Source organism: Garra rufa, chromosome 2 (genome assembly GCF_049309525.1).
Source record: "Garra rufa chromosome 2, GarRuf1.0, whole genome shotgun sequence".
NCBI lineage: Eukaryota > Metazoa > Chordata > Actinopteri > Cypriniformes > Cyprinidae > Garra > Garra rufa.
The window spans coordinates 58,959,967-58,984,742 of record NC_133362.1 but is presented as its reverse complement, the minus strand read 5'-3'; the positions used below and the strand labels follow the sequence as shown (position 1 = coordinate 58,984,742).

General features: G+C 39.8%; 1 protein-coding gene and 9 non-coding genes across 10 annotated transcripts in view; 9 read left to right on the top strand and 1 right to left on the bottom strand.

Annotated features, from left to right (window-relative positions):
• The window catches only part of LOC141326010 (uncharacterized), a 295,299-nt gene that overhangs the window by 96,162 nt on the left and 174,361 nt on the right, over nt 1-24,776 (bottom strand). The window lies entirely within an intron of this gene.
• On the top strand, nt 155-226 carry trnam-cau (transfer RNA methionine (anticodon CAU)). Its single transcript has one exon. It is a non-coding gene; the product is annotated as a tRNA-Met (tRNA).
• Nucleotides 335-406, top strand: trnam-cau (transfer RNA methionine (anticodon CAU)). Its single transcript has one exon. It is a non-coding gene; the product is annotated as a tRNA-Met (tRNA).
• Nucleotides 1,947-2,018, top strand: trnam-cau (transfer RNA methionine (anticodon CAU)). The gene has a single exon. It is a non-coding gene; the product is annotated as a tRNA-Met (tRNA).
• Nucleotides 3,334-3,405, top strand: trnam-cau (transfer RNA methionine (anticodon CAU)). Its single transcript has one exon. It is a non-coding gene; the product is annotated as a tRNA-Met (tRNA).
• Nucleotides 3,514-3,585, top strand: trnam-cau (transfer RNA methionine (anticodon CAU)). The gene has a single exon. It is a non-coding gene; the product is annotated as a tRNA-Met (tRNA).
• trnam-cau (transfer RNA methionine (anticodon CAU)) lies at nt 4,412-4,483 on the top strand. Its single transcript has one exon. It is a non-coding gene; the product is annotated as a tRNA-Met (tRNA).
• On the top strand, nt 4,950-5,021 carry trnam-cau (transfer RNA methionine (anticodon CAU)). Its single transcript has one exon. It is a non-coding gene; the product is annotated as a tRNA-Met (tRNA).
• On the top strand, nt 5,130-5,201 carry trnam-cau (transfer RNA methionine (anticodon CAU)). The gene has a single exon. It is a non-coding gene; the product is annotated as a tRNA-Met (tRNA).
• Nucleotides 6,778-6,849, top strand: trnam-cau (transfer RNA methionine (anticodon CAU)). The gene has a single exon. It is a non-coding gene; the product is annotated as a tRNA-Met (tRNA).

Genomic DNA, 24,776 nt, shown 5'->3' with positions numbered 1-24,776 from the left:
GCTGGGCCCATAACCCAGTGGTCGATGGATCGAAACCGTCCTCTGCTGAGCTTGTTTCACTTTTATTTGTGCCCAAGTGCTTCAAGACAAGTTAGAAATTTGTGCAAGATTCGTTATGTTGAAAAGACCAGTGCACAGACTCTACATCAAGACAAGCAGAGTGGCGCAGCGGAAGCGTGCTGGGCCCATAACCCAGAGGTCGATGGATCGAAACCATCCTCTGCTAAGCTTGTTTCACTTTTATTTGTGCCCAAGTGCTTCAAGACAAGTTACAAATTTGTGCAAGAATCATGTTATGTTGAAAAGACCAGTGCACGAGCTCCACATCAAGTCAAGCAGAGTGGCGCAGCGGAAGCGTGCTGGGCCCATAACCCAGAGGTCGATGGATCGAAACCATCCTCTGCTAAGCTTGTTTCACTTTTATTCGTGCCCAAGTGCTTCAAGACAAATTTGAAATTTGAGCAAGAATCATGTTGTGTTGAAAAGACCAGTGCACGAGCTCTACATCAAGTCAAGCAGAGTGGCGCAGCGGAAGCGTGCTGGGCCCATAACCCAGAGGTCGATGGATCGAAACCATTCTCTGCTAAGCTTGTGTCACTTTTATATGTGCCCAGGTGCTGCAAGAGAATTTAGAAATGTGTGCAAGATTCGTTATGTTGAAAAGACCAGTGCACAGGCTCTACATCAAGACAAGCAGAGTGGTGCAGCGGAAGCGTGCTGGCCCCATAACCCAGAGGTCGATGGATCGAAACCATCCTCTTCTAAGCTTGTTTCACTTTAATTTGTGCCCAAGTGCTTCAAGACAACTTGGAAATTTGTGCAAGAATCATGTTGTGTTGAAAAGACCAGTGCACGAGCTCTGCATCAAGTCAAGCAAAGTGGCGCAGCGGAAGCGTGCTGGGCCCATAACCCAGAAGTCGATGGATCGAAACCATCCTCTGCTAATCTTGTTTCACTTTTATATGTGCCCAAGTGCTGCAAGACAAGTTAGAAACGTGTGCCAGAATCAAGTGATGTTGAAAAGACCAGTGCACGAGCTCTACATCAAGGTGAGCAGAGTGGCGCAGCGGAAGCATGCTGGGCCCATAACCCAGAGGTCGATGGATCGAAACCATCCTCTGCTGAGCTTGTTTCACTTTTATTTGTGCCCAAGTGCTTCAAGACAAGTTAGAAATTTGAGCCAGAATCAAGTGATGTTGAAAAGACCAGTACACAAGCTCTACATCAAGTCAAGCAAAGTGGCGCAGCGGAAGCGTGCTGGGCCCATAACCCAGAGGTCGATGGATCGAAACCATCCTCTGCTAAGCTTGTTTCACTTTTATATATGCCCAGGTGCTGCAAGACAATTTAGAAATGTGTGCAAGATTCGTTATGTTGAAAAGGCAAGTGCACAGACTCTACATCAAGACAAGCAGAGTGGCGCAGCAGGAGCGTGCTGGGCCCATAACCCAGAGGTCGATGGATCGAAACCATCCTCTGCTAAGCTTGTGTCACTTTTATATGTGCCCAGGTGCTGCAAGAGAATTTAGAAATGTGTGCAAGATTCGTTATGTTGAAAAGACCAGTGCACAGACTCTACATCAAGACAAGCAGAGTGGCGCAGCGGAAGCGTGTTGGGCCCATAACCCAGAGGTCGATGGATCGAAACCATCCTCTGCTAAGCTTGTTTCACTTTTATTTGTGCCCAAGTGCTTCAAGACAAGTTACAAATTTGTGCAAGAATCATGTTATGTTGAAAAGACCAGTGCACGAGCTCCACATCAAGTCAAGCAGAGTGGCGCAGCGGAAGCGTGCTGGGCCCATAACCCAGTGGTCGATGGATCGAAACCATCCTCTGCTGAGCTTGTTTCACTTTTATTTGTGCCCAAGTGCTTCAAGACAAGTTAGAAATTTGTGCAAGATTCGTTATGTTGAAAAGACCAGTGCACAGACTCTACATCAAGACAAGCAGAGTGGCGCAGCGGAAGCGTGCTGGGCTCATAACCCAGAGGTCGATGGATCGAAACCATCCTCTGCTAAGCTTGTTTCACTTTTATTTGTGCCCAAGTGCTTCAAGACAAGTTACAAATTTGTGCAAGAATCATGTTATGTTGAAAAGACCAGTGCACGAGCTCCACATCAAGTCAAGCAGAGTGGCGCAGCGGAAGCGTGCTGGGCCCATAACCCAGAGGTCGATGGATTGAAACCATCCTCTGCTAAGACTTCTGAGCTTGTATATATGACAGAGCCCCCAAAAAAGAGAAATGTTCAGAGCCTGTTCATGAAAACCTAAAGTCACTTGGTCCTCTCACAATAGTTGTTCATCCAGAAGCTGAATGAGATGAAGAACTAAAAGAGAAAGTAAACAGCTGCATGACAGCCACAGTGGCCTAATGGATAAGGCACTGGCCTCCTAAGCCAAGGATTGTGGGTTCGAGTCCCATCTGGGGTGACTTTCAGCAGAGTGGCGCAGCGAAGGCGTGCTGGGCCCATAACCCAGAAGTCGATGGATCGAAACTATCCTCTGATAATCTTGTTTCACTTTTATATGTGCTCAGGTGCTGCAAGACAAGTTAGAAACGTGTGCCAGAATCAAGTGATGTTGAAAAGACCAGTGCACGAGCACTACATCAAGGTGAGCAGAGTGGCGCAGCGGAAGCATGCTGGGCCCATAACCCAGAGGTCGATGGATCGAAACCATCCTCTGCTGAGCTTGTTTCACTTTTATTTGTGCCCAAGTGCTTCAAGACAAATTTGAAATTTGAGCAAGAATCATGTTGTGTTGAAAAGACCAGTACACAAGCTCTACATCAAGTCAAGCAAAGTGGCTCAGCGGAAGCGTGCTGGGCCCATAACCCAGAGGTCGATGGATCGAAACCATCCTCTGCTAAGCTTGTTTCACTTTTATATGTGCCCAGGTGCTGCAAGACAATTTAGAAATGTGTGCAAGATTCGTTATGTTGAAAAGGCCAGTGCACAGACTCTACATCAAGACAAGCAGAGTGGCGCAGCAGGAGCGTGCTGGGCCCATAACCCAGAGGTCGATGGATCGAAACCATCCTCTGCTAAGCTTGTTTCACTTTTATTTGTGCCCAAGTGCTTCAAGACAAGTTAGAAATTTGTGCAAGAATCATGTTATGTTGGAAGGACCAGTGCATGAGCTCCACATCAAGTCAAGCAGAGTGGCGCAGCGGAAGCGTGCTGGGCCCATAACCCAGTGGTCGATGGATCGAAACCGTCCTCTGCTGAGCTTGTTTCACTTTTATTTGTGCCCAAGTGCTTCAAGACAAGTTAGAAATTTGTGCAAGATTCGTTATGTTGAAAAGACCAGTGCACAGACTCTACATCAAGACAAGCAGAGTGGCGCAGCGGAAGCGTGCTGGGCCCATAACCCAGAGGTCGATGGATCGAAACCATCCTCTGCTAAGCTTGTTTCACTTTTATTTGTGCCCAAGTGCTTCAAGACAAGTTACAAATTTGTGCAAGAATCATGTTATGTTGAAAAGACCAGTGCACGAGCTCCACATCAAGTCAAGCAGAGTGGCGCAGCGGAAGCGTGCTGGGCCCATAACCCAGAGGTCGATGGATCGAAACCATCCTCTGCTAAGCTTGTTTCACTTTTATTCGTGCCCAAGTGCTTCAAGACAAATTTGAAATTTGAGCAAGAATCATGTTGTGTTGAAAAGACCAGTGCACGAGCTCTACATCAAGTCAAGCAGAGTGGCGCAGCGGAAGCGTGCTGGGCCCATAACCCAGAGGTCGATGGATCGAAACCATTCTCTGCTAAGCTTGTGTCACTTTTATATGTGCCCAGGTGCTGCAAGAGAATTTAGAAATGTGTGCAAGATTCGTTATGTTGAAAAGACCAGTGCAAAGGCTCTACATCAAGACAAGCAGAGTGGCGCAGCGGAAGCGTGCTGGCCCCATAACCCAGAGGTCGATGGATCGAAACCATCCTCTGCTAAGCTTGTTTCACTTTAATTTGTGCCCAAGTGCTTCAAGACAACTTGGAAATTTGTGCAAGAATCATGTTGTGTTGAAAAGACCAGTGCACGAGCTCTGCATCAAGTCAAGCAAAGTGGCGCAGCGGAAGCGTGCTGGGCCCATAACCCAGAGGTCGATGGATCGAGACCATTCTCTGCTAATCTTGTTTCACTTTTATATGTGCTCAGGTGCTGCAAGACAAGTTAGAAACGTGTGCCAGAATCAAGTGATGTTGAAAAGACCAGTGTACGGGCTCTACAACAAGGTGAGCAGAGTGGCGCAGCGGAAGGGTGCTGGGCCCGTAACCCAGAGCTCGATGGATCGAAACCATCCTCTGCTGAGCTTGTTTCACTTTTATATGTGCCCAAGTGCTGCAAGACAAGTTAGAAATATGTGCAAGAATCATGTTATGTTGAAAAGACCAGTGCACGAGCTCCACATCAAGTCAAGCAGAGTGGCGCAGCGGAAGCGTGCTGGGCCCATAACCCAGAGGTCGATGGATCGAAACCATCCTCTGCTAAACTTGTGTCACTTTTATATGTGCCCAGGTGCTGCAAGACATGTTGGAAATGTGTGCAAGATTCAAGTTATGTTGAAAAGACCAGTGCACAGGCTTTACATCAAGACAAGCAGAGTGGCGCAGCGGAAGCGTGCTGGCCCCATAACCCAGAGGTCGATGGATCGAAACTGTCCTCTGCTAAGCTTGTTTCACTTTTATTTGTGCCCAAGTGCTTCAAGACAAGTTAGAAATTTGTGCAAGAATCATGTTATGTTGAAAAGACCAGTGCACAAGCTCTACATCAAGTCAAGCAGAGTGGTGCAGCGGAAGCGTGCTGGGCCCATATCCCAGAGGTCGATGGATCAAAACCATCCTCTGCTAAGCTTGTGTCACTTTTATATGTGCCCAAGTGCTTCAAGACAAGTTAGAAATTTGTGCAAGATTCGTTATGTTGAAAAGACCAGTGCACAGACTCTACATCAAGACAAGCAGAGTGGCGCAGCGGAAGCGTGCTGGGCCCATAACCCAGAGGTCGATGGATCGAAACCATCCTCTGCTAAGCTTGTTTCACTTTTATTTGTGCCCAAGTGCTTCAAGACAAGTTACAAATTTGTGCAAGAATCATGTTATGTTGAAAAGACCAGTGCACGAGCTCCACATCAAGTCAAGCAGAGTGGCGCAGCGGAAGCGTGCTGGGCCCATAACCCAGAGGTCGATGGATCGAAACCATCCTCTGCTAAGCTTGTTTCACTTTTATTCGTGCCCAAGTGCTTCAAGACAAATTTGAAATTTGAGCAAGAATCATGTTGTGTTGAAAAGACCAGTGCACGAGCTCTACATCAAGTCAAGTCAAGTCAAGTCAAGTCAAGTTTATTTATACAGCGCTTTTTACAATACAAGTTGTGTCAAAGCAACCTTACAGTATTAAAATAATAAGATAAAATGTCAATAAAAGTGCAAAAGTTCCATATTGCAGCAAAGTCAAATTGGAGAGGACTCATCTGGTTCCCATGGCCTTGTGCCGGTGGCTGTTTAGGGTAGGAGTTCTTTCTGATGATCTGTCCCTGGGGCTCATCTAGTTGACACGGTATCCGCTGACATTCGGCTGTAGGTGTTTATCCACCTCTTGGTACGGACTGGATCCGGGGGACTGCAGTGATCATCTGATCTGGGTACGGACTGGATCTGGTGGCTATGGTGACCTGGGAATAAGAAACAAACAGACTAATATTAATGTAGATGCAAGAGTTCCAAGTTGCCACAAAATCAGATTGGAGAGGACTCATCTGGTTTTCGCAGTCTTGCGTCGGTGGCCGTCTAGGTGATGGGGTCTTCACTGATGATCTGTCTCTGGGGCTCATCTAGTTGATGTGGTCTCTGCTGACATTCAGGGCTGTAAAGGATATCTCTGGGTGCTGATGGGTACAGACTGGATCCGGGGGACTGCAGTGAACGTCTGATCTGGATACATGATCGGTGGCTACGGTGACCTCGGAATAAGAAGGAAAGATACTAGTATTAGCGTAGATGGCATTCTTCTTCTGATGCAACGAGTACATCAGGTGTTTTGGGAAGTGTCCCTGGTTCCGGTTGACCTAAATAATGCAGCCTAACAATCCTTTAACGGATTTGGATTGGAAAATGTATTAAGTGTAGGCCAGGTTAAAGAGATGGGTCTTTAATCTAGATTTAAACTGACAGATTGTGTCTGCCTCCCGAACAGTGTTAGGTAAATTGTTCCAGAGTTTGGGCGCTAAATGTGAAAAGGTTCAAGTCAAGCAGAGTGGCGCAGCGGAAGCGTGCTGGGCCCATAACCCAGAGGTCGATGGATCGAAACCATTCTCTGCTAAGCTTGTGTCACTTTTATATGTGCCCAGGTGCTGCAAGAGAATTTAGAAATGTGTGCAAGATTCGTTATGTTGAAAAGACCAGTGCACAGGCTCTACATCAAGACAAGCAGAGTGGCGCAGCGGAAGCGTGCTGGCCCCATAACCCAGAGGTCGATGGATCGAAACCATCCTCTGCTAAGCTTGTTTCACTTTAATTTGTGCCCAAGTGCTTCAAGACAACTTGGAAATTTGTGCAAGAATCATGTTGTGTTGAAAAGACCAGTGCACAAGCTCTGCATCAAGTCAAGCAAAGTGGCGCAGCGGAAGCGTGCTGGGCCCATAACCCAGAGGTCGATGGATCGAGACCATCCTCTGCTAAGCTTGTTTCACTTTTATTTGTGCCCAAGTGCTTCAAGACAAGTTAGAAATTTGTGCAAGAATCATGTTATGTTGAAAAGACCAGTGCACGAGCTCTACATCAAGTCAAGCAGAGTGGCGCAGCGGAAGCGTGCTGGGCCCATAACCCAGAGGTCGATGGATCGAAACCATCCTCTGCTAAACTTGTGTCACTTTTATATGTGCCCAGGTGCTGCAAGACATGTTGGAAATGTGTGCAAGATTCAAGTTATGTTGAAAAGACCAGTGCACAGGCTTTACATCAAGACAAGCAGAGTGGCGCAGCGGAAGCGTGCTGGCCCCATAACCCAGAGGTCGATGGATCGAAACTGTCCTCTGCTAAGCTTGTTTCACTTTTATTTGTGCCCAAGTGCTTCAAGACAAGTTAGAAATTTGTGCAAGAATCATGTTATGTTGAAAAGACCAGTGCACAAGCTCTACATCAAGTCAAGCAGAGTGGTGCAGCGGAAGCGTGCTGGGCCCATATCCCAGAGGTCGATGGATCAAAACCATCCTCTGCTAAGCTTGTGTCACTTTTATATGTGCCCAAGTGCTTCAAGACAAGTTAGAAATTTGTGCAAGAATCATGTTATGTTGAAAAGACCAGTGCACGAGCTCTACATCAAGTCAAGCAGAGTGGCGCAGCGGAAGCGTGCTGGGCCCATAACCCAGAGGTCGATGGATTGAAACCATCCTCTGCTAAGACTTCTGAGCTTGTAGATGTAAGGCAGTATATTGTGTTGTCCACAAGATGTCGCTGTGACACTGTTTTGTTAGGACATATACTGTTAACGTTGTTTGAGCTTCTTAATGCACCGTAGTGTTGATACGTGCATAGTATGTGCGTAGTGCGCCCTCTTCCCTGCAGTTCACGTTATCAATACTATAGGTAAGTCATGTTAACGGCAGTGGAAACTGAAATGTAAAATATATTTGTTGTTATCGCACTAAAGTTCAGTTCATTGAGATGTTTTGTGTTGTAAACTAAAAACGATCTAAATGCAAAGTAAAATAGAGAGTTAAAATGTTTTGTTATTTCTTTTGAACATGATTAATACGTGGTGTCTAATGCAAAGCTATGTATGATAATATAAGCATGTTATTCGATTGTATGTGCATTGAAATTGACTTTATGCAAGTTTAAAAATGCAATGAAAGTTTAAAAAAACTGAAGGCAGTTCACGTTATCAATACTATAGATGCCGTGCTGTGGAATAAACGGTCAAGCCACGATCCCAACGAACCCCTTTGTGTCTGCGTCTCATCTCTACCACCACGAACATACACAACACAACGCAGAGTAGCAGCGGCGGTGCTAGAGGCCGGTAAACGCGCAGAGAGAGAGAGAGAGAGGGTTACATATATATGACAGAGCCCCGAAAAGAGGGATGTTCAGAGCCTGTTTGTGAAAACCTAAAGTCACTTGGTCCTCTCACAAAAGTTGTTCATCCAGAAGCTGAATGAGATGAAGAACTAAAAGAAAAAGTAAACAGCTGCATGACAGCCCCAGTGGCCTAATAAAAGATGGGGAACAATAGTCTGTTAAGGGGGTGAAGAAAAGGAAGGAGGGGGAAGAAGGGGGGAAAAGAGAAAAAGAAAGAAAAAAAGGAAAAAATGAGGAGAAAAGAAATGAAAGGGAATTTTATCTCTTTGAACTTCAAAGCAATGTTTATGGAGTGTATATTTACAATAAATTATCTGAAAAAAAAATGTTTTCTCTATTTTTCTGTACATTTATACGGGAGTAAGGATGATCACAAGCTTTCCAGTTCATATTAGTGTTGCCATACATTGAAGTGTTTACTGAATGTTTTATTTATCAGTAATTATCACATAAATGATGTCCAAAAGAATGAAATTATTTGAATTAATGAATTTAAATAATATTTTATTAGATTTATATTACTGATTATTGATATCTTATTCAAAGGTTTTGCACTTTAAATATATTTCTGCTGTAGTTATGTTCTAAAACTTATAGTACAAAAATTTTTTAATTTTTATTATTAAATAATCCCCAAATTTATCAACATTTTTAAAAGGGCCTATAACCGTTAAATGATACTGTAACAAAGACATATAAAAAGAGTTATTTAATCATGACCAAACTTAAAGTCATAGCCAATTATTCATTATTCTTTTTTTTACATTTTTATTCTTATAGTTATGTTGCATGTGCAGAAAACAGAATAATATCTCTTAATAATACTTTCTATTGTCCATGACTCTTGTGCATTTTTTTGCAAGTGCAAAAGAACAGAAAACAGAGCTATACATATAAATAAAACTGTCCAATGTCCATGGCTCTTGTGCATTAACTGCATGTGAAAAGAACAGAAAGCACATAACAATACAAATGAATAAAACTTTAAAATATTAATGACTCCTGTGCATGTTTTGCAAGTACTAAAGAACAGAAAACCAAACTATACTATTAAATAAAACTGTCTTAATGTCCATGGCACTAGTGCATTCATTGCAAGTGCAAAAGAACAGAAAGCAGAAAACAATACACATAAATAAAACTTTATCCCCTTTATTTTTTGGACTCTTATGGATGGCACAGAGCTTGAAATGGTCTCTATCAGGCGACAACAATCTGGCCACTGGGCAAGTGGGGCAGTGGTGGTGAATGTATGCCTCTTCACGCTCTCCACCCCTGGAGTGAACCTGTGTCCAGCCTGCTCTGGTGTCTGGCAGCAAACATCACTCTCTTCTTATCGTAATCCAGCAGGTTCTGCCAACTATATTGCTCACCTAAGGCGAGAGAGCATATAATACATGGCAAATGAGAAAACAAAACAAGTGGTAGTGTTAACATATGACAGGTCAAGAAGAGAAACTGACCTGATGGTTGGTGAGAGCCAGAGATGGCTGATTCCTGAGCTCCACAAGATACTCCGCAAGGCTGTCCACTTTGTCCAGCACACCAGCACTATGCAAAGCCTGGGAGAAAAATACAAAAAAAAAAAAAAAAAAATTAAATAAACAACATTATGAGTAAAGTGAAGTGGGACAAAAAAACAAAACAAATAAATATAAATATTTTTCTAGATTTTTTTTGTCAACTTCAGACAAAAAGCTACAGGTCAGCACAAATTATATTTTTTCCCTAGAAATTTAACAATATTACATAAAACATAATTACATACATACATTAAATGAGACATTTACATACCACAGACTCGTCAGGAGATGCTGAGGCACCTGGCGTGAAGGAGGCATCAGGCTGAGTGGAGGACAGAGAGAAGCTTGGGTCATCAGTAAGACTCGACTCAGTAATGTCAAGTGTTTGGTCCTCCCTGAAGCCCTCGTCTTCTTCATCCTCACCTTCATCCACATCTTCCAGCATGTTCTCTGTCTCTTCTGAGTCAGGGTCCACTACCAGGGGCTGTCCAGTCTGACCCAGGAGGTAGTCAACACCAAGCAGCTCTCCTATGAAAAAAAAACATTTATAAAAGAAAACACAGAAATACAGGATCATTCACAAGTTTGGACACATCACTATTTTTAATGTTTTTGAAAGAAGTGTCTTATGCTCATCAGTAAGGGTACACAAATTTTTTTTATAATGATACAACGATATATATTCAAGCTGACTAAATAATGGCACCCATTACAACAATTAAACATTATTTTATTGCTAATAAAGCAAAACAAGGTTACACATTTAAAGGTGTTACACTACAATTATACATATAAGTATTTGAATATGAAATTACTACATGCAGTTACGATAGGGATAAGATTATTGTTTTGTTTGGTTTACAGTTAGTTGCATCCAATTATGCATAATTTACTGTTATTACTATAGTAACTACATATAGCATGTATTAATGACAATGTAAAATAAAGTACATTGTTAGTTAAAAGCTGTGGTTATACATATGATAATCAATCTGAAAAAAAAATTAATTAATTTTTGTAAGGGATGTCTATATAACATTGCATTTTCATTTAAATTATTATTTGTAGCACTTACATCTGTGTTTATATAAATAGTAATCCATCTGCAAATATTGTGTATCCTAAAAATATATATTTTGCTATTCTACTCAATATGATATTATTATACTCAAACAAATGATGTATGGCTATAACAGTAATCAATATCTATCAAAATACTGAGTATTATAATACTAGATGTCTTAACACAGATTAAAACTGCATCAACACAAATTGAATTGCAGATGCCTGCCAGGGGGCAGCACCAGTGGTTTCCACTGGAAGTTTTCAGTGAACTTAAGTGAACCAATGAACTTTGGATGACTTCCAACATATGACAGATACAAGTTATGTCCCACGTGATCACCTCCAACTAATTGGAGACCCATAACAACTTGGAGGGGGAGGAATAAAACTTACTTTTAAAAAATGGCTGACTGAACCAAAAACCACCATTAAAAATGGGCCAGGTGGGCCAATAAATCATTGTGGGGGATCAGACAGGCATAACCAAGAAAAAACCGGAACTACAAATTTGGTAGCGCAGATAGGTATAAGAAGGACAGACAGAGACGGAGATGCGGCGATCGCTGACCCGGCTTTGTTGCTCTGTTCAATAAAGTCTTATTTTGACATCTGGAACTCTGCCTCTCACGCTTCAATGTCTTCTTCATTGAGAAATGCTTTTATTGCTCCACGACACAAACACAAAACTTGATTACTACATTCACACATAGCAAAATCACATTAAATGTTAATTAGAAATGACAATGTCTACAACTAAACATATTTTTTAAATACAAATCAAACTTTAAATAGAATAGATGTGTTTACTATGCAAAATTACAGGCAAATAGTGTTTTATATGTGAGATTATAGGCAAATCATGGAAACAAAACATGATTACTACACTTTCACTATAGTAAAAGCATGGAAAATCCTTCGGATGAGACGTTAAACCGAGGTCCTGACTCTCTGTGGTCATTAAAAATCCCAGGATGTTTTTCGAAAAGAGTAGAGGTGTGACCTCGGCATCCTGGCCAAATTTGCCCATTGGCCTCTGACCATCATGGCCTCCGAATTATCCCCATATTCTGATTGGCTTCATCACTCTGTCTCCTCTCCACCAGTAAGCTGGTGTGTGGTGGGCGTTCTGGCGCACTATGGCTGCCGTCGCATCATCCAGGTGGATGCTGCACACTGGTGGTGGATGAGGAGATACCCCTGACACTGTAAAGCGCTTTGAGTGTCTAGAAAAGCGCTATATAAATGTAACAAATTATTATTATTATTATTATTATTATTATTATGGAAAATGACTTGTTTTTCTTTCATTCATATTTTTATTTATAGTAAGACTGTGTTTACAGTTAAAGAACGAGTAAACTGAGTTTAATAAGTACGATTACAGGCACAATTGTGTTTAATATGTGAGATTATAGGCAAGTCATGAAAAGAAAACATGTTACTACACTTTCACTATAGTAAAGCCATGGTAAATGACGACAAACACAAGTACAACATTTTTTGTTGTTGCTGTTCATTCAGATTTTCATTTATAGTAAGACTGTATTCAAACAGTTGTAATCGATCAGCCAAAAACACAACATGGTTACTACGCTTTCACTAGAGTAAAAACAAGGTAAATTGTCATAAAGAATGACTGCACTTACAGCTCAAACGCGTTTTTTCCCAATTTAAATAGAACTTAAGAACGTGTAAATAGACTTTAGAAAGTTAGGCAATTCGCGAGTCAAAAGTTTGAGAACGCCAAACACGGATGGTCTGTGTACCTACGTATAATTGGTTTTCTCGTTTTTGTTTTCAAAACAAACAAACGAATAAATGATTGGTTTATGCAATATTTACATTTTCTCGGGAACACAAAAACGAATTTCATTCATATTTTCAATTTTGTTTTCATTACACGTCGTTCAAATGCAGATATTAAAAAGTCAACAAAACCAAATCGAAAAATTACAATTTTTTGGAAAAAAGCGCATTTTAGTACACCGGAAGCTCTCTCCCAGCAAACACAGTACGTTGTGAGGACGTCATTTGGTCAGCGTAACATTACTTTATGACAACGTTGTTGATGTTGTGGTAACGTTCCATATTTTTGAATTTTGGCTAACGTCCCAGAAACGTCGTAGGCACGTCCTTAAAAGACGTCGCTGGTTGGTCGCGTGGGAAACGTTATAGCGACGTGGTCAGCAGGTCTCCAACTAACTTTTCATATTATTGCACTACATGTATTAAGCTTATTTTTAAAGGTGTAAACCTTTTTAATAGCCAATAATATGGGGAATATACTGAATTCGTCAAGCATTTTGCATGATGGAATGAATTATTATAATAAGTATAACCCATCATTTAAAATATAGAAATGTTTGTCATCAAATTAATGGCAAAACAAAAACCAAATAGTTTGCTTAGCAAATGGTGATAATTTATGGTTGTGAATGGTTTATTGAAAGGGGGAACGGGACAAATGTTAAGGTTAAAACCATGGTTAAAACCAGCGCACGTCACTTTCTGAGTGCTGCGTAAGTGCCCCGTGCGCGTGCCCGTCATTAACGGTCAACTTCCAGAAGACGGACGAGAAGGAAAAGGTAAGCGCTTAAAATCTTCTCTTATTCATATTTTTTTGCTGATATAATGTTAGATGACACGTAAGATAAGTAGTGTTTTGTGTTTTTGGAGGTTTACTATATTAATTTAATAAATAAGTTAATTAGCTTAGTTCTGGAGGCGGTCTGTGGTAACGTTAAGTTAACTTTTAAAATCCTAAATTAAAATGTTATACCTTATTTTTAGTCTAGTTTGAAATTTACCCACGATAAACTATACAGTATTCATTTTTGTTTTTTTTTAACTTCCATAGTAACGTTGACTGCTTGTCGTTCGCATAGACTATGCTCATGCTAGCCTAGCCGTATTGTAAACTTAAATATAAACCACTGATGTTATATAAACTTTTAGTTAGACCGGGGCTGCCGAAATCCCATTCAGTGTATGTGGGATTAATAATGTCCTGCTTTCCTGTCGATTAACAGGCCTGTAAATGGTGTAATTTGCTCGTTACATGTTATTGGTTTTTACATACAACATTTTTACATAACGTTACATAACTTGCATCATTTTTATGCTAGTGACTTTTCATTGACAAACAGATCTGATAGTTTAGTTTTAACAAATATGTATCCAATAAATAGTTCACTATTTTATGTCCTTACTGCCAGTGAACCATTTGAATCATTCAGTGAGTTGCTTATTAGAAATGATGTTCATTGTTACTATGTAGTAGTTTAAGGATTTTGGCTAAGGTCCCAGAAACGTCGTGGGCACGTCCTCAAAGCTGGTCTCTGGATAATTTTTCATATTATTGCACTAAATGTATTGAGCCTATTTTTTTAAGTAGTAGTTAGAATGCTTTATTCATTGTTCATTGTTTTATCAATGTTTTATTCAAAACTAACATACTTTTTTTAATAACAGGTGGAGAGAGAGTCTGGGCAGCAGCAACACGACAACCATGATTATGATCAGGGATGGGTATCAAGTACAGGTAACTTACTGATTTGGTTCCTGACTTGTTCAGTACCAAAAAATATATATAAAGCAACAGGACTAATGGTGCTGCTATTTGTATTTTAGAAACAACCACATGACATCCAAACCATCTCTAAGTGTATGGCAGAAAGGATCCAGGATCAAGAGATCATCCATCATGAAGACTGTGTTCAAAAGAACCCAGCAAATCCTCGGTAAAAAACTAAACCTCATTGTTTCAGTGTCACTCAGGCACAAATATAGATTTAAATTGATTTCAGTGGCTTAAATATTTATATTTCAGGCATCCCTGACCCTTCTGTTGTCCTGGATGTGAAGACATGCTGGAACTGCATTTTCTCATGGTTAAAGGAGTTGTGCTGCAGTATCCTTCCTGGACCCACACAACAAAATGCTCAGGAGGAGAGACAGGTAATCCACAGGGTTGGATTTATCATTTCAATTACTCATAGCTAGATCAGGGATGTGATTTTTCCGGATTAATCCGGAATTCCGGATCTTCGACCTGAAAATGTGACCTATGTGAATCATGCAGATCTGTAAAAAAAAAAAAAAGGGGGGGGGCATCTCACAGCCGTCACCACAATCGCCGTCCCCGAGCAACAGGGCCACACCGGGCGGCACGTCAGATGGCAAAGAGATGCATTTTTCCTTCCTTTCCAAGTATCAACAAGGACGTATTTGCGAATAGTTTCTCCCGGAATCTAGAGCGAGGGAGTGAGTGCGAGACCGCGTAGCGCGTGCATGACAGAGGGAGAGAGAGCAAGAGACCGCGCGTGTGTGCCTCATGAAGAACATGTAAGACAAACTCTACACATTATCCCGCTTATTACATGGCTACCTACAAAATAAATCAACAATTTGACACAAAATATTGATTTTTAAAGGAGTTTATTGATTTAAAAACGATTTATATTGCTTAAAGAAAATAATCCGTCTCACTTCTCGTACTCAAGTAGAAGTACAGATACTTGTGTTAAAAAAATACTCTGGTAAAAGTAGAAGTACTGATTTAACTTCTTTACTCAAGTAAAAGTAGCCATGCGAATGATAACCATTTTTTTTACGCAAAGCTAACGTTACCTGGACCCAGGGATGTACTGGCCATTGGGAGCACCGGGACATTCCCGGTGGGCCGGTGGAGTAGTGGGCCGATCGCCGAAGCGAGGGAGACCTCCCCCATATTAGGCGCTGTTTTAAATTACAACGCAATCGAAACTGCAAACAGCCCAAAAGTGCGAACGGCGGGATCAGTCACCTGCACAGCGCTGACGAACGTATACGCTGCGCTCCCGCCACAATGTAAAGTGATAAACAGCGCAAGTTGCTTGATCCATTCAGATAAAACACAAAATTGTCTTATATACAGTCCTGTGATATGAAAACATTAAAGATTCTGTAGGTTCTGCTGGGCTGCTGAAAACAGCCACGACATTATAAACTGCATGATGAGGGAAAGTGGAATTACACCAATACATAATTACTGTCAGTTTTTTATTTTTTTTATTAGAAATATCATAGTTTATTATTACTATGTATTTTAAAAACCGTATAACCATGGTAATGTTTTCATGTGACCACCATTTTACTAATACTATTCAGTTAATATCTTTAAGCAACGATTTCTTTCTTTTAAAATGTTTTGTTGTAATTAATTTTAATTGGAGTAAAATGTTAATGTAATAAGAGCCTGATTAAAGATAAATATCAGTGTCCTATATAAACTAGGTGTTTACTACCCATTAAAGTTCTTAAAGGGACAGTTCACCCCCCCCCACAAAAAAAAAATTGTCATCATTTACTAAACATCATGTAATTGCAATCCTGTATGAACTTCTTTCTTCTGTGGAACATAAAGGAAGATACTTTATGGAAAAAAAAAATGTCTCGAATTTCTCAGAGTATAAATCAACGGTAACCAATTATGCATGGTTACATTCTACAAAATATTTTGTGTTCCATAGAAGAAAGTAAGTCATACAGCTTTGGAACGACATGAGGGTGAGGAAAATATTTTTATTACATAATGATTTTTTTTTAGTGCAGAATTTATTAGCAATACATGTCCTGCATTCTAGCTCAAAATCAATGCTTTACTGCATGCATTTTCATGTGACAAAATGCATTATTAAGTTTGTTGCATTTGAAATTATCAGTATGTAGCATTATTTGTTTCTGTCCTGTTTTATTCATTAATTTATTTACTCCAATTAAAAGCCCCATTATCCAACAAAACTTTCACAGGGGGACTTTGTGGGCCGGATGGGCTGGATTTGTCCAGGGCCAAATTTTAACCCCAGTCCAACCCTGCTGGACCACACAAATGCTAGAGTGCAAGCTGAGAAACCTAAGTGGATATGGAAAAAAGGTTCTTTATAAGCCATTGCCTACATTTTAAATGGATGTCTGCAAAATAGGCCTAAAACATCACATAGCCTATATGGTTATTGTGACAGAGACTGGGACTTCAGGTTAATGAGATTCTGAGTAGCAAGATATGAATTCAATTGTGAATTCAATTGTGATTCTGTGAGAATTGAATTCACAGACCCAGTTTCTCTTTTTTAATCTGCCTGCTTTACTATCCATATAGATCCGCCACCAGTTTGATGGCGTGGGGGGGGGGGGGGGGGGGTGTCTTAGTATATTTTCCTGCTTTTTTGTCCTTAGCCAATCACATGCCTGCTAGATAGATATCAATTGATAGTCTAATTCCAGAGCCTGTGAATGATTTTGTTTTTTCCTCAGTCAGGAGACATTTTTGTGAAATTGTTGATGCTCGTATGATTGTCATATGTCATGGTAACTTACAACAGTGGTTTTCAAACCTGGACCTGGGGACACACAGCACTATACATTTTGCACATCTCTCTTTACTGACAGATTTGTTCATGAAGCTCTTTCCTAAGGAGCTGATGATCTGAAGCAGGTGGGTTTAACAAGAGAGACATACAAAATGTGCAGTGCTGTGGGTCACCTGGACCACAATTGTAAACCACTGCCTTCATGAGCACCTCCTGTGCTCCTGATCATTTTTAAACATGTTTAAAAAATATTTGAGTTGGCCTGAATTTGAGTTTTAATACACAACCACATCGCTTTGCTGTGTTTCCCACAGGATTTGTTTGAGACTTTGGGTCTGGAACTTCATCTGTCTGGGGGGCATGGCCTAGTGTACAAAAGTATGTACTGTACATTTTAAACTTAATTTTTTCTGTCTGGTGCACTTTGTATTAAGAGCTCCGACCCATGCTTATTGTGGAAATTTAACAAAGAAAAAAGTCAATGCAAATGACGTATCCCTCTTTTTGGTTATTGTGGACTCTTAAGAGTTTCGTGAATAGGTTTTAAGCTAAATCTCCTTGCCAGGACACCTAATAGTAAGATCAAATTCTCTGTGACATTGGCCACACCCACAGATTGTGCCTTTCCTTTAGAAGCTGGAGAATAATTTAAGATTTTAAAAGGAAGATTTGCAGTTTTATACAAACTTATTCAAACTGTCTATAAAATTAATTGGTTAATTAGGTTTATTTATATTTTATGTGGATTCAAGGGAAAGGTGAAAAATGAGAAGGCCTAGGAATGACTGAGGAAGGCAGCCGTGAGGAAAATGAAGTAATCATCAGAATGTAAGTTCTTTGCAATCTGTGCATTGTTTATTACAAGATGTGTTTTCATTTAAATTCAAAGCTGAATTTTCAGCATCAATACTCCAGTTGTAAGTGTTCAAAATCATTCTAATATGCTGTGTTGCCCAATTTAGTTGTGTACACTAGGTTGGAGTCACTTTTTTTTCTTTATGAAGACCTAAATAGCAAGGATGCATTAAACTGATCTGAAGTGGTAGTAAAAACATTTATAATGTTACAAAAGATAAAAAAAAGGTTTTAAACCTTAACTATGTATTCATAAAATTATCCTAAAAAGAAATCACAGTTTACACAGAAATATTAAGTAGCACAACTGTTTTCAACATTGATAATAATCAAAAATGTTTCTTGAGCATCAAATCATATGAGAATGATCATGTGAAACTGAAGACTGGAGTAAAGGCTACTGAAAAATTCACCTTTGCATTTGAAATGCATTTTAAAGTGTATTTGAAAAACAACAGAAAACATGTTTTGTATTGTAAGTTAAATATAAATATAGCTTTGGTGTGCAGAAGAGACTTCTATCGAAAAACATTAAAAAAACTGAAAGACTGTAGATTTTGACTGGTTGTGTGTACATACATTAGCAACATTAACAAGGTGATTCTCCCTTTCAGCTGCCAGAGAAGGATATTGACAGTACAGCCTCAGGATAGTGTCACGTATCAGCCGTTCCTCACGCAACTCATCTTCACAAATCACCGTCACCTGGACCCAATCACCCGCGCACCTGTCCACAATCATCCTCCTCACTATAAGAACGCACGCCACACACCACTCACTGTCCGGGCTCGTTCTCGCGAAAGCGGACTTATAGTGTCTCTCTCATTGGAGTTTCGCTATCAAAATATCTACCTGATCGTACTTACCTGAACTCTGTCTTGTTCCAGTCTTCCTAGTTCCAGTCATCCGAGTATTCACAGTTCCTGTCTTCTGTGGTGTGTGCCGTAAGTCAACTTCCTCATCGCTTAAGGATCGTTGGATACGGACTCCTTCGTCGAACTCCCGCTGCAAGTATCCTGCAAATAGAAGCCACAGTTATACACGGCACCTATCTACCTGGTTCAATCCATCCCACGCAAGCAATACTCTCCTTCATCGGGTCTTCTCTCTCCACCGGCACTGCTGCTTAATAAATAAACATTACCTGTTCTCCACTTACCTTGTTGTCCCGTCTGCTTCATAACAGATAGCAAGAGGAAGAAAAACACCTTTGACATAATTTTCTCATACATTTGCCATGTGTTATAATAAAAACAATAAACCTGACTACAATAATATGGTCAATTTTATTAAAAGTTTCAAGTTTGCAAAGAATCTGGAGTATGTGGCACTGCATTAGAGGTACTCTTTGCTGAATAAGACCAAGTGCTGAGCAGGAACCTTATTCTTTAGCAAAACTCCTCATCAACTCTCCAAGAGTAGATCAAGAGTGAAGTGTCACCCTCCTATCCTTTCCTCAGAAGAGAGTACCTTCTGCTGCTGTGGTAAGAAAGACATTCTTCTTTTTCTCTCACAACTGTCCAGAACCTAAATTCTCTGCAAAGAGTCTTCTCCACAGCTGGGGACAGATCTCAGATTTTTCTGAAAAAGTCAACAGGCTCATTTACTGTATGTTTTTTGGGTGGGCCTAATACAGGGGAGATGTAATCTCTACATTGTTATATTAACATGTTCTTACCGTTTATTAATGTTGCTATTTTCTTTATTTCTGTTATCTTCTGAGAAGAATTACGGTCCTTTAGTAATTGTTTAGGTTTTGCTTCTGAGAGTGAAGCAGTATTACAGCACTTCACCACCAGATATTTGTAGCAGGTGTTTCATACACAGGACACTCAGAAAACAAATTAACCCTTGTGCATTGTTTCAATTTACAACCTTTCGTTATGTTTCGTGGCTGAAAACAGCCACTACTTTAAACTGCTGTAAAAATGTATCAGATAAATATTTTTTTCAAATTTTTTTGCATAAATCTATTAATCAATCTCAGTCCTGCTCAAAAATACTAAATGTTTAAAAAAAATTCAGGATTTTAACTCTTTAATTGCCAAATTCCTAAATGATGTCACTGATTTTGGAAAAAAAAAAACACAAAATTACTCATTTTCAATATAAAAGGTAATTGTGGCCTGGATTTTTTTTTACCCTTTTAACAGTCTTGGACATGTGAAAGATTAGTGAGAACATTGGCTTTCATGCATTGTTAGTTTTGGCGCAGCATCAGATTTTCATTTTTTCTCCCTCATTTATTGTTTGTGGCTGTTTTTGCCCCATTGACTTCCATTATAACCACATTTTTTGATTGCAAAGCCATGACACCATATAATGCTGAATTCTTGATTGTTTGTGGTTTTCCCTGTTGGGAAGGGGTCAAATTTGTAAATTGTACTGTTGATTATCAGTTGGCCCCATTAACCCTTTAGATAGGCCTTTGCAAAAAAAAGCTTAGTTTTACATAGAGTTCTATGGAGTATAACGACATATTATAGTGTGCGTGTATGTATGTGTGTGTGAGCGTGTGTGAGTGTGTGAAAGTGTGTGCGAGTGTATGAGAGTGTGTGTGAGTGTCTGTGAGTGTGAGAGAGACCTCTGTGCACCTTGATACACCTCAGAAAATCAAAAAAGCACCTCAGCTCTCAGAACTATATGGTAAACAAATACATAAATATACTTTCTTTATTTTTGTTTACTCCATGTCGTTCTGAGAGCTGAGGTGCTTATTTAGATTTTCTCAGGGGTATCAAGGTGCACAAAGGTCTCTCTCACACTTTCACACACTTTCACTCACTTTCACACACTCACACACGCTCACACACACATACATACACGCACACTATAATATGTCGCTATACTCCATAGAACTCTATGTAAAACTAAGCTTTTTGTTGCAAAGGCCTATCTAAAGGGTTAATGGGGCCAACTGATAATCAACAGTACAATTTACAAATTTGACCCCTTCCCAACAGGGAAAACCACAAACAATCAAGAATTCAGCATTATATGGTGTCATGGCTTTGCAATCAAAAAATGTGGTTACAATGGAAGTCAATGGGGCAAAAACAGCCACAAAACAATAAATGAGGGAGAAAAAAAGAAAATCGGATGCTGCGCCAAAACTAACAATGCATGAAAGCCAATCTTCTTACTAATCTTTCACATGTCCAAGACTGTTAAAAAGGTAAAAAAAAATCCAGGCCACAATTACCTTTTATATTTAAAATTTGTAATTTTGTGGGTTTTTTCCCCCCAAATCAGTGACATCATTTAGGAATTTGGCAATTAAAGAGTTAAAATCCTGAATTTTTTTTAAACATTTAGTATTTTTGAGCAGGACTGAGGTTGATTAATAGATTTATGCCAAAAAAATTGAAAAAATATTTATCTGATACATTTTTACAGCAGTTTAAAGTAGTGGCTGTTTTCAGCCACGAAACATAACGAAAGGGTAGTAAATTTGCCCACAGTGTACTGTTGAGTTTTTGAAAAATTTCAAAGCATTTTCCCAAAATATGTATCAAAATAAGATTAGTCACCAAAAATCATTCCATTTGCTTTAACAGAGAAAAAGTTGTGGCCAAATTAAGACTCAACAGCACCCCTCAGTGGACGAAAACATCCCTAACAACACATAAGGGTTAACTTAAAGTAATACAGAAATCACTACTGAATTGTTTCTATCTTTGTATCAGTATTTTTGTACCAAACTAGGGGAGTTCTGTTAATAAGAGTAGGCTACTGATAACTATTATTATACTATACCCATCATTAATTAAATATTTAATATTTTTCAATAAAAGTAAAACATTTTAATCAGTGGTTGTATTATTCTTTGATTACTATGTACTTTATGTGATGTGTTCAATTATTTGTGCTAATGACTTGGCAGCACTTTACATGGTTAAATAATAGGTGTCATGTTTAAAATGCAATGGCTTAGTATATGTAGAAAATAACTGAATAAATGGTGATTTAATAAATGAATGCACTGTGTTTTTGCTGATTTTCTGTTGGAATTTAATGATTTTGTATTGGTTTGCATGTATGCAGTGAATATATTTACAAAAACTACAACAATTTGAAAACATAAGGATTTAGTGTTTGTTTTTTACAGCAGAAAATGTTTGAGTTTGTCATTATATACTGATTTCAAGGTGGTAGGAACACATCCTTGGACAGGACTAAAGGTGAGAAGCAAATATTAAAAATACTGGGAAGGTGCTAGTTTGGTCGTTAGGACGTACTTGCCACGTCCTAGCAATGTAACGCAATAACGTCGCTACGACGAATATGGGAATCACAAAGTTACGTCGTTGGTACGTTATTTGGAACGTCGCCGCGACCAATGTGGTCCTTTATAGTCACGTCCTCACGACCTGCCAGTTTGGTCGTGGAGACGTACTCATCACGTTCCAGCAACGTACCAAATAACGTCGCTACGACGAATATGGGAATCACAAAGTTACGTCGCTGGCACGTTATTTGGTACGTCGCTGCGACGAATATGGTCCGGTCCAGTAACGTCGTCACGACGTAACTGTGTTAGCTGGGTAGGCTTTCTCAAGCCAACTTAAAGTTTGCTAACAAACTTTTTATCTAGTTTATTATGAGTTAGTTTAACACTTGTGCTTAAACGCTAATGAAAATTATTCGTGTTTTACTGCGGTAAAGTTGGTTTGACATTCATTAGACATTCGGTTTCATACCAATTAAACTCTTTGTGCCTGTTATGTTCTGAGGCAAAACTAACTCTGATAGACATAAATATATGCCCTTTATGTTGCACATAGCTTAATTTCTAGAAAATAATTTCTAGAAAATATGTTTTAAATAATAATAAACAATAACCATATAAATGAATTAAACAAATTTAAATACATAACATTATACTATAAAACAATAGTAAAATATTCAGAAAAAACATCCCTGTCATTGCACAAGGCCCAGTTTTTGGAATTAGGATTTTATGTGTTTTCTAATAATTTTAGAACTTTTAATGTATGCAATAATATAAATCCATTAAACGGAAATAACATTTGATCTAAAGGTATCAAACCAACTGTAAAAATGATCGAAGTACAGTATGTGTAGATGGTGGTGAGAAATGGTTGGAAATAGTGAGGGCAGATATGCTTCTCCGAATATTAAGGCATGTGGGATGCAGGTTTATTTTACTTTACCTTTCACATTTTGACCTAATTGCATATTGTACATTTGTGTGTTTGTACTGTTCTAGGATTTACAAACCAGGCAACAGAAAGTAGCCAGGAACCTGAGGAAGCTACTGTGATTCTTCATTTAGAGACTTTAGTCAATGCTTCAACAGCAGAACAAGGTGTGTTTGGCCTGGATTTGGCACCTCCACTTTATGTTGTTCCCCTTGAGATCTTTGTGTGACGGTGCTGAAAAGATGAGGAAGCAATTGCAGGTGAACAGAATATTTATTAGAATGAAACAGAAGTGAAACACAGTCAATGATGGTGATGTAGTCCTCCCGGCTGGGTGGGGCAGGGGCAGATGGCAGACAGTGAAGTGGCGTGAGTCCCGTGGTGGATAATCCCTGGTGAAACAACAGAGACACGACGAAATCCAGCAAGACAGAGATCCACGAAGACGACCAGCACACACGAAGACAAACCCAACACTGACATCCAGTTAAACTATCGGACGAGGGAGAGAGAGAGATGAGTATATATGGGCTGAAGGTAATGGAAAACACCTGTGCCGGACTGATTAGCAGCTCAGCTGAGCGAGCACACACGATCACATGACAAACCAACAAATCACGAGACGAGAGAACACGGCAGATCCATGAACCGTGACACTTTGTGAGAATGTAGTTTAGTGGGGGGTCTCTATTTTCTTTACAGTTATCTAAGCTTTTATGAGAGACAACACAATCTCTCCACTCATCCTCAGATTCTACAGTGTTGGAATTTACCGGTATTCTAAGAATACCTACTTCCCCCCCAGTCCGTTTATCCGCCCTTTAAATAAAACAGTTCGAGTCCGCGTCAAAGTTTAAAGCCAATTTAATAGTAAAATCAAAGAGTGCTGAGCTCAGGATTCCAGAACAGCCAATATCAAATCTGACATTCTGGGCAGTCCAGGAATGTCTCACAAAGCTAAAATATGCATTTATATTCTTGATTCTGCAGGCCTCTCCTCCTGATATCGTTCAAACATTCTCCTCCAATCAGGGCGTGTTCACCAACCGTTCCTGCACAGAGAAGAAAATACAGCCCCATCCCATTCTTCTTCTTAGAGTGACCAAAAGTCTAGTCTAAAGTGACCTTCAAATTGCTACTACTTTTGCAGGGCTTCTTTTCTCCTACGTGCCTGTAAACAAAGGTTTCTCAGAAATGACATAAATGTAGAGAGTTCGCAACTACACACACACATTTTACTAAACAGATTCTGTTACATAGTGTACACTTTGTCTTTTCATATGCACAGAACATTCTGTATTCTCATAAGCACAGAACAACCAAAACACAAATTTAAAAGCATTAACAAAAAGTATTTTCTACAATTCCCTCTCTTGATCTCTGAAAGAGATCACACTTCTACATCCTCACCATCATATGCACCCTCATCTGTCAGCAAAGGCATCTGGTACGGTGGATGTTCTCTTTTCTCCTAACCAGATTGCTCTCAACCTGCTTCCACATGTTTCCATTCAAAGTTAAAGGGAAAGCCATCCTCACCATAGGGCACAATACTTCTGTTATTTCTGTTGGCCTAACTATCATCACACCTGTACCACATGCACAATACAGACCTGCTCTAGCCCATGACCCCACCATTTCCTGCCCCCTCTGGTGGATTACCTTGCACCATGACACTCTGACGTTTCCTACTATCAGCTTATTGTTTTTAGGGGATGTGAAATTGAAACAGGTATAGTTTCCTTCTCTT